At 47.9% G+C, this 8,505-nt stretch overlaps 1 protein-coding gene across 1 annotated transcript in view; it reads right to left on the bottom strand.

Annotated features, from left to right (window-relative positions):
• The window catches only part of IL1R2 (interleukin 1 receptor type 2), a 37,070-nt gene extending 31,067 nt beyond the window's left edge, over positions 1 to 6,003 (bottom strand). The window contains exon 1 of the mRNA XM_003274871.2: positions 5,836 to 6,003. The gene's annotated coding sequence lies outside the window, so the exon portion shown is untranslated. The remainder of the gene's footprint in view (positions 1 to 5,835) is intronic.
• Positions 6,004 to 8,505: the final 2,502 nt, after the last annotated feature.

An 8,505-nucleotide genomic window follows, 5' to 3' on the forward strand; every position in this document is an offset into this window, starting at 1 on the left:
AGCAAACTATCACAAGGACAAAAAACCAAAGACCGCATGTCCTCACTCATAGGTGGGAATTGAACAATGAGAACACATGGACACAGGAAGGGGAACATCACACTCTGGGGCCTGTTGTGGGATGGGGGGAGGGGGGAGGGATAGCATTAGGAGATATACCTAATGCTAAATGACGAGTTAATGGGTGCAGCAAACCAACATGGCACATGGATACATATGTAACAAACCTGCACATTGTGCACATGTACCCTAGAACTTAAAGTATAATGATAATAAAAAAAAGAATCAAAAAACAAGGAGCACTAAAGAAGAATGGAAAATAATGGTGTAGCTGTTAGGTAAAGGGGTGCTTCACTGATGGGAGAGATTCAGACCTTCCCCTGCAGGAAGAGAATGGAAGGTAAACTGAGATCTGGGCTGAGATGGGGCTGCCACGATAAAAGACAAGATAACCTATAGCCATGGCTTCAGGGTATTCAGTCAGTAAGGAGCAGTGAGGCCAAGTGGGGGAAGACTGCCCCACCTCTTGGTAGACAACCACTTTCCCAAGGCCTTGAGTTCTCCACCCTCTGCTACCTTGGATTTCTGGTGCTCCTCTGAGTTCTTCAGGTGCAGCAACAGGTGCTGTGGCATCTTTTCTGATGGGCTGGTACTCATGCCCTGCTGGTTGCTAAACATTTTGAGTATCACCTGGACAGTCTAAGCCATAGAAGAAAGAAGGTCATGGCCAAGATGCAGAGAACCTGTGGAGCCAGTGAGAGGCACAGCGGGGCGACCTTGGACAGAGCACTGGCTCTGACAACTGAGGCACCAGACCTCGGGTTTTCCCAGTCACAGACGCCAGCAGTAGATTCCACAGGACACCTCATGACCAGGAAGGTCCAGGGACATCTCCACAGAAGCCAGTGCAGACCCCAGGTCAGCACGTGTGGATCAGCTGCCCACCACTCCCTGGGGACACAATGTCCCCCTCTTCTCAGGCTTCTGCCTGGCTAGAAGAAGGTGCCGGTGAGAAACTGGAAGAGTGAACATCTACCCAAAAGAAACAAAATGAATGCAAGAGAGGTAGATTTGAGCCAACTCAGACAGCAATACAGGTAGCAGCAGGCTTAATTCCCCTGCCCTAGTGGGAAAGGGCCTTTAGAGCCAAATGAGATTCTTCCTGGCAAAGCTTTAAAGGTACCTTTTTTGGCATCAATTTGTAGTGAGTATATATATTATAGCAGTATATATTATATATATATGTATATACTGGGTCTGAGTATATAATATATATAATCAGTATATATATATGCACACACATATATATATGTACTCACTACTATATGTATATTTTTTTGGAAATATTTTCTTCCAAAGTTTTTAAGATGTCAAAATAGATGGGATTTTCTTTGTATGCTTTGAAAGATCATCCTTCTACTCTCTGGAAAATGTGCCCACCTTGTCCTCTGAGGGGCACCAGGGGTGGAAACTGTCCCAAGCCCTGTGTCCAGGATGTCCAAGTGACAAGAGGTCAGCCACTCTCCGAAAAAAAAAAAAAAAAGACTGAAAACACCCAGGGATTTTTATCTCTACTGTGTGGGAAAAGCTCTCACCCTCACCACCAGAAAACCTGATCTTCAACTTGAAGATAGCCCAGACTTGCTGGGTTTCCACAGACCAAAAAGCCCCCGCAGGAAACCTTTGGTTTGCCCTGGGGCTGTGGGCAAGTGTTCCATTTGCATTCTTAGCCCCTCTGGCTCCTCTCAGCTGTCAGATGCCTGGACAGCTCGCTCCTTGGTGGTGAGAGCGGCTCCGTGAAGCTTGGTGAGCTGAAATCCTGCGTCCCTCTCTCCCACCCCAACTGGGTAACCCTACATGGTGGGTATACTCATGTTCACCAATATTCACTTCTCTGAACCCTTGAAGTCGGGCAGGGCACGTGACTGCGAAAAACACGTGCCGATTCCAGACCTGTGCATTTCACAGCTGGTGCTCTGCTGCCAGCCTCTCTCCTGCATGGTGCAGGCTGAGCCCTTTTTCATCCATGCTGCCAGCATGGCATAGTCAAGCCATCTGGGCAGCAGGCTGAGGTCCACCTGCATCCATCGATCCACTCACTTGCTCCTGCTATGCCTGCTTCTGCTTCTGATAAATAGGAATAATCTCCACCCTCCAGCACTTGTGTCAAAACAATGGGCGTCCCACGGCTGGTCTCCGTAAATTCTGTTTTGACAATGACCTGGGTCCCTGAGTGGCTCTGATAAGTCATCATAGTCCAATGCAGTTAACCCATGACGACGCTGTAGCATGAGCAAGAAATCGGCTCATGTTGTATGAAGCTACTGAGGTCATTGCCACAGTATACCTTGGAGGGCAGGCACCACAATCAAAGCGAAGGATCAGGACCTTGTATTCATTTTCTATTGCTGTGTAACACACCAGCACAGACTCAGCCACTTAAAAACAACCGCATTGGTTAGCTCACATTGCTGTAGGTGAGATGTCTCTGCTCAGGGTCCCACCAGACTGAAATCAAGGTACCGTTTGGTACCTGGAGCACAGGCTCCTGTTCCGATTTCACAGGGCTATTATGACTGCAGGACTGGGCCCCCAATTTCTCCCTGGATAAGGCCACTCTCGGCTCCTAGATGCCACCATATTTCCTGCCCTCAGGCCCTCTCTACACCAGGGCAGTTTGTTTCTTCAAGGCCAATGGAAAAAAAAACAATATCTGCTGCTGCTTTAAGTCTCTGACCACTTGACTCTGACCTCCTGATCCTCTTTTAAATAGCTCACCTGATTATGTCAGGCCCACTCAGCACATGTGACCTTTTTTATTAACTTCAAGTCAACTGATTGAGAACCTAAATTACTTCCACGGAATTCCTTCACCCTTGCCACATAAAGTAACTTAATCATGGTAGTGATGTTCCATCTATTTACATATCCCTCAAGGAGGAAATTATACAAAGGCATGGATCAGCCGGAGTCATCTTAGAATTCTGCCTACCACAGACATTTAAGAAAACATTTCTGATGAATATTAGCTCTAGAAAATTTAGGATCCATCCAAAACTTTACACTAACTTCTTCCTTGCCCCCAGATAAGAAGACCTCTTCCTAGACTTTCTAAATCCTTTCTACTCAAAGTGTGGTCCATGCACCGGCAGCACGAACACCATTTATGAAAAATTCAGACCAAGAGAATCAGAATCAGCCGCATATTCACAAGACCCTCAGCCGAATAGTCACAAGACCCTCAGGAGAGGTGAAGGCACCATCTCAAAGGCCCTTGTCCTGAGACAGCTCCCCCACAGGCTTGGTCCTGGACACGTCTCCTAAGAAGGAGTTCTGAAAGTGTGATCCCCTGGCACTGGCGTCAGCATCACCTGGACACTTATTAGAAATGCAGATTCTCAGGTCGCCAACCAGGACTTACTGAATCAGACATTCAGCCCTCTGCATTTTCATAAGCCCACCAGTGATTCTGATGCGGGCTCAAGTTTGAGAACCACTGGGCAAAGGCACTGTCATGATTGAGTGTCTCCCCTATGGAAAGCTGTGATGAAAACATGAAAAAGCAACCCGAGCCTGCTCTGCTTCAGTCCTGTTGCTGCTAGAGGCCAACTCTGCTTTCCTGGGGGAGGGGAGGAGGGCTCGGGGTCTGTGGATATTCTGGATCCCTCAGCTCTAATTGTCAAACAGGCTTTGGAGGTTGGGGTGGGAGTGGGGATGTAGAAGGGAACCCCTACTAGCAAGGCCGGGTAGGAGGCTCCCAGGCCAATTGAAGGCCCCTGGAGAGAGGACAGCTGCCCTGAAACATTCAGCTGAGCTTCCTTCTTGCCTTTTAGGGTAACCAAGTACCAAAATACAATCCAAGTGGACAAACTTCTAAATGAGGTTAGAAGAAAGGCGCTCTCCTATGTCTGTGCACGTGGTAATACCAAATGAGCAGGTGGGCAGGAAGCCCACTGGCCTCGGGAAGACAGAGCTGATGAAATGGGCACGGAAAAGGTGAGTGTGCAGGAGGTGGGATGGAGTGCAGAAAGGGGGCCGGCAGCTCCCACTGCAGCCATGCAGCACTGGGAGGCTCCGGGAAGGTCTGGACACTTGGCTGCCTCTGCTCACACAAGAGAGAACTCAGGGCAATGTAGGGTCTTGACCAAGATCTTAGAACAGAGTTGTGGGTGGGGGTAGAGGAGTCCTGAAGGGCTCTAAGAAGAGCAAAGGCCCCCAAAAGGGAATGGGATTAAAAAGAAGGAGCTTCAAACAGCAAGAGCAAACTGTGTGCCAGGATTTAAGAGAGACGGAGAGAGGAACACAGATAGAAAGAAACAGAGACAGAGAGATAGAGAGAAGTAGAGACAGAAAGAGAGAAACAGAGACAGAGAGAGAGAGAGAAACAGACAGACAGAAAGAAACAAAGACAGAGACAGAGAGAGAGATCTGGGGGTCAGGACACCTGAGTCTGTTTCTGTTGGAGCCTCAGGCAACTTTCCTGATTTCTCCAGAACTCAGCTGTCTGATCCGGGCGACCTTTCTCACTCATGACCTTCTTCCCCCGTGTGAGGGTGACCTTAAGGCCTGAGTGCTTGATACTGCTTGGATTCATCGACTGTACTCCTCATCACCCTCGACCTTACTATTTGCAGGTGGAAATGGAGACCCTAAGGAGGTGAGCTGTCATGCGGTTCGTCCCAGGCAAGATGGACTCTGAACCCAGGCGGGTTCGCCTCTGGGGACACACCTCAGCCCTAACTCTACTACCTCTCCCAGAAAACCACCCGAGAGCCAGGCATTAGAGAATCCACAGTGACTTTAGAATATCAAGCTTTTCACATCAGAAAATCTCATGAGGCTTCTAAGGAAGAAAGCCCTCCATCAGTGCACATCCCACGTGCAGCCTCATGCGGTAGAAATGGGTCTCAGTGGTCCGCTATCTTGTGTTGGATTCCACTGCGATTTTACTTGTGGCCTAGAATCATGGAAGGTCCTTAGAAACCCCCTGATCCAGCCCCTTTTTTGACAGATAGAAAAACTGAGGCCCAGAAAGGTCAAGTAATGCTTCCAGCCACCTTCACACAGGTGAAGAAGGTCATGGGGAAGGAAGGTCACCCGGATCAGGTTCCTGAGGTCCGGAGAAATCCGGAGAGTCGCTTGAGCCTCCACCAGAAATGGACACAGGTGTCCCAACTCCCAGATTTCTCTCTGTCTCTGTCTGTTTGTCTGTCTCTGTCTCTCTCTCTGTCTCTGTGTTTCTCTCTGTCTTTCTTTCTCTGTCTCTATGTCTCTCCCTCTGTCTCAGTCTCTGTCTCTGTCTGCCTTTCTCTGTCTCTCCCCATCTCTGTCTCTCTGCCTCTGTCTCTCTGCCTCTCTCTGTCTCCCTCTGTATCTGTCTGTCTCTCTGTCTCTGTCTCTCTGCCTCTGTCTCTCTGCCTCTCTCTGTCTCCCTCTGTATCTGTCTGTCTCTCTGCCTCTCTGTCTCTCTCCACCTCTGTCTCTCTCCACCTCTGTCTCTCTGCCTCTCTGTCTCTCTGTCTCTGTCTCTCTCTGTCTCTGTCTCTCTCTGTCTCTGTCTCTCTGCCTCCCTCTGTCTCTGCCTCTGTCTGTCTCTGTCTCTCTGCCTCTGTCTGTCTCTCTCTGTCTCTCCGCCTCTCTCTGTCTCTATTTCTCTGCCTCTCTCTGTCTCTCTGCCTGTCTCTCCGTCTCTCACTGTCTCTTCTCTCTGCCTCTCTCTCTGCCTCTCTCTGCCTCTCTCTCTGCCTCTCTCTGCCTTTCCCTCTCTCTGCCCCTCTCTCGCTCTCTCTCTCTCTCTCTCCAAAGCCTCTTACCTGCAGCTCTGCATTCTCTCACCTTGTTGCTGCTCACCTGGGGAAGGCTGCCAGGCCAGACTTTCACCTCCAGTGGGAGCTCAGCAGTCAAGCAGGGATTTATACCCTCCTGGGAGCTGGGATTTCCTAACCGGGTGGTGTCACCCGCTCACACTGGGTGGCAGCGGACACACCTTTTCCTCCTCACAGGGAGCACCCCCAGGCTGCAGTGCTGGGTCTGAGTACATGATCACCCAGATGGGGAAGTGACCAAGGAAACTCCGCATAAGTTTCCCTATTTTTCTGTGACTCGCTAAAAATTACGTACTTCCAGCCGAGAGTTGGTTTTAAAGTGATGGGCGTTTTGCCCAACTGTGGCCCCATTAAACAGAAAAAGACGCTTTTGATCTTTAGCCAGTGGAAGAGTTGGTTTTCCATCCAAGGAACCCTTTTAGGATCTAAGAAAGGTTAAGTTTTTGTTTTGTTTTGTTTTCAGAGTCTTGTATGATTTTTAACTGTTAAGTGAAGGAGGGGGTTGGTTATCTAATTCCTTATTCTAGATTGTGGAGTTTGCAGAACTGAATAGTTTGCCTTCTGAAAGTGGGAATCCAGCATCAAGTCATGTCTGTACAAAACCAATGTCTCCTAAACCCCCTAACCAGCCCAAAGGTGTCATTGGTTGCTCCTCTCTCCCATGCAAGTCGCCACCGTGGAGTCAGAGAGGACAAAGCCGAGGCAGGGTGCACCTGGTTTGCTCAGAGCCAGCAGATCTGAGCAAGCCTCACAGGGAACAGAACCAATTTTGGTCCTGCCTCGCACACTCTCCACCCACAGACTCCCATCCACACTGGCTGCCCTGATGGGACTTCGGAGAACTCATGGTCCTGGGACTTCCTTGATATGAACAGGAGACCAGATGGGAGCGTAAAACCTTGGCCACAGCCTCCCTGGAAAGTCACACTCCAGGGCTGGAACCCTCCATCGTCCCCCGCGACCTCTCGCCTATGTGCTCACCCGTGTTGCATTGTTCAGGAAGAAGTGTAATTTGGAATCCCTCTGTTGGTGGTTGGAAAGGAAGAATGCTTTTCAAAATGTACTTTAAAACCCATGGCATTAACCTTCATAACACTGTCTGCCTGGTTTATGCAGATCTTCATTTTCTTACAAGTAAAGAGGCAGGTATAGAAACTCCTTTAGAGAAATCTTAGGGAATTCATACCCAGAACAAATGGCTAAGTCAGAAGGGCCCATGGGCCCTAGTTTTATCCTTTTGCTAACAAAGGATGGTAACTCTCAAAAGTCAAATCTCAACTGGTTAAATAAAATCTTGGAAAAATACAATGTTAGAGCTAGGTAGAAACTTAGAGATGGTCAAATCTGTCTTCCAGTTTAAAAAGAAGAGAAAACTGGAGTCCAGACATTTGAGGATGGGGAGCAAGGCAAGTAAGCTGTATTGATTTAATGGTGTGTATAGCTTCACAATGGCTGGATTCTTATGGAAACTGTATGGAAACTGTGAATGCCCCAAAGTGGAGTTTGTTAAGCAAATAAGTGTTACATTATATCATGTTTATTCTTTTTAAGGACCATTAGAAGGTGAAATATTTGGGTTTTTTTCCATTATTTTGATGTGGTAAGATTGAAGAATAAAGCATAAATTTTGAATCAAGCCTAGTAAGTTTCAAGGGTGGGAATTCATCCCAGTAGGAAAATCTCACCAAATACCATCATCATCCCAGGATACAGAACACGCCAATAATTGAGCCCCTGTCTCCATCCTCGCTCTGTGCTCAACTAAACACACATCACTCCCAGCTGACCTGCCTCAATTAGGATTCAGTTCATTAAATAACACAGGAAGCCCACAGCTTAATTCAGCCAAAGAGAGGAAGCAAAACCATGCCATCTGCTCTCGGCCATGCTGGAGTTAACTGCTGATCTTGTGATCTATAAGGAGGAATTTACATAACCTCACTTCTTTCTATGGGAAAACTTGATCACAGAGTCACAAGAATTGCTTAAATAGTCTTTTCAAGAACTAATGCTCAGACCCAACAGACACCCACGAGTAAGTCCCCAGGCCTGCTGGAGCCTCATGGAGCCATGGCTACTTTACCCCTCAGCCCCGCTTCGTGGCCTACGCTGCGCTGTGTCCACCACCAATAGCACATTTGAATGGCTCGATTTCTCCACCAACTGATAGGAAACCCACAAAGCACAGAATGTTCTGTAGCATCGTGAAATCCTGTGAGGTTTGAGGTGAAAGTCACCCAGGATGTTTATTGCAAAGATTGAAGCAATGATTCCTCATTTTTTAGACCCAGGAGGCCTTTCCAAAGTCTGGTCTGGTTCAGAGATTAGCAGAATCCTCTGAAAACCCTTGTGGCAAGGTTCCAACCCCTCTCTTTTCCTTGTAATGTACAAGCCACTGGGTGGGGAAGGTGAGAAGGGAGAGAGAGGCTACGTCATGTATTACGACAGAAAATATGTGTCCCCAGTTTTTATAGGACACCCTCAATTCCAAATACTCTGTCATATTATCCCCATAAACTCACTCATTGTCAGATCAGAGAGCCTTAATTTGGATTCAAGAAAATATGGTCATCAAAACCATAGGATAAATTTAGCGATCAGAACCCATAAAATTAAAAATTCTGGCCAGGCACGGTCCTAGCACTTCGGGAGGCTGAGACAGGAAGATTGGCCATGAGTT

The sequence above is a fragment of the Nomascus leucogenys genome, chromosome 14 (assembly GCF_006542625.1).
Source record: "Nomascus leucogenys isolate Asia chromosome 14, Asia_NLE_v1, whole genome shotgun sequence".
Lineage (NCBI taxonomy): Eukaryota > Metazoa > Chordata > Mammalia > Primates > Hylobatidae > Nomascus > Nomascus leucogenys.